Consider the following 1,843-nt stretch of genomic DNA (forward strand, 5'->3'; position numbering starts at 1 on the left):
CAGAAATTGACTGAAAAATTGTCACACCGAATGTGGATCTCTAAGAAGGGGAATGTACGAGACATTTGAACTGGAATTAAACTCAAACTTTGAACTTGTTCTCCAAACACACACCACGCCATCCTCTCCTGCAGCATCACCTTAGCATGTCAGTATTATCGTAGTGCAACTGGAAACCAACACGTACCACCAAGCAATAAAGAGGCTGAAGCTGCATCTCCTTTTTCTCCTGCAGGAGGACGCTCATGTGCAGTTCAAACAAAAACTGTGTTTGCACTGGCCTGTTACATTCAATGTTATTTTTTATTTTAATTTTGCCATTGTAAAAGGATTTATTGTTGTTAGGAGTCGACCGATATTGGTTTTTCAGGGCCATTACGATACTGATTATTAGTAGTTAATGAGATAACCAATATGCATTTACAATGAAAATGTCAATATTTCGACAACTTCAACACAAAACTTTGTTAAAATGCCTTTCGCAGATGTTTAATCAAAACTGAAATAAATGAATTAAATAAATAAATAAATAAAAATAGCTTTAGTTACTCCCATGCTGACACTTTATTTGCACTTTTAAATTAATTTTATTGGAGGTCATTGAAATAAAACACAGATACAGATAATGCAAAATGCCAAATATCAGCTCCAATAATCGCCCAGGCCAGTAATCTGTCGACCCCTAATTGTGATAAAACATCAAACAGTGAATCTGAGATTTAGGCCATACTGTGGTTAGCTGGCATTTTCCTCATCTTCATATAATTCTCACCCTGACGAGCCCTATCCTCCTCGTTTGTGAAGCTTTTAGTTTTTGGGGTTTTTTTTGTATAACTTTAATGTATAGCTCACCTGTTGTCGATGTTCTCCGTTCCCGTGTTTTAATTTGTTGCAAAACACTGTGTCGTTTGTTAGAATGTGGATGAAAATATGTGAAAAATTTGTTTACACACTCGCGCACACATGCGCGCTCACGAATAACTGAAAAGGGACAATATCAACATTTAATGCACTATTAGCTGTTTCCTAGACGACACACTTTGCGGTGCATGAGGCGATAGTAGAGTAAGCATGTTAGTCTAGGTCAGCCCGCACCCTCCTGTAGAAAACTTGATGATGGATCACTGCACACACAAAAAGCCGGACCATATCCTTCTGCAGTGTTATATATCCGTTGCTGGCTCCCTTTTCCTCGGCCCGAACTGTTCGGGTCAAGAGGACTGCACTACTATATCCAAGCTGCAAACAGTCACGTGATCACAGTCCGAATGTGTAGATGAAGTCGTTCTCTGGCACCAGTCGCAGAATGATATCAAAGGAATGGGTCCGAAATCTGTACGACCCTCACTTTTCTAGAACTATGAGTGAAAACGTCAAAGAAAACATTAAACGGATAATAAAGTTTTTGCAACTAAACGCTCACTGAGTGATTTCCTGTTGATTTTTAATGAGAAAGATTCACCAATCAGGGCAGGGTTTTGTTTCAGTTCAAAACACAAAAAAACAAGTGACAGCCTTTAACTTTTTTAACCCTTCAACACCTGGACTGTCATTAGTTTTCTTGTGCTGCATTTAGATGCCTTTCACAAGCATTTTAACCTGTGAAACCTGGAAAATTTGGTTTGATTTCTTTCAACATGCAGGAAAAATATATGGAGCAACTTGGCAAAAAATATCCCACAACTTTTTGGCTTTTGCCTACTAGTTCTTTAATGTTGGTTTGGTGCGTCTGGGCCTTTAGTACATTTACAGCTACAACTTGTGTCCTTTGCTGTTTTTGTTGTCAAAAGATGTGTCTGGTCACACAAAACTGCTAAAAATTAGTAATCACTTGGTCACTTAG

This window comes from Plectropomus leopardus, chromosome 19 (assembly GCF_008729295.1).
Source record: "Plectropomus leopardus isolate mb chromosome 19, YSFRI_Pleo_2.0, whole genome shotgun sequence".
In the NCBI taxonomy this organism is placed as follows: Eukaryota; Metazoa; Chordata; class Actinopteri; order Perciformes; family Serranidae; genus Plectropomus; species Plectropomus leopardus.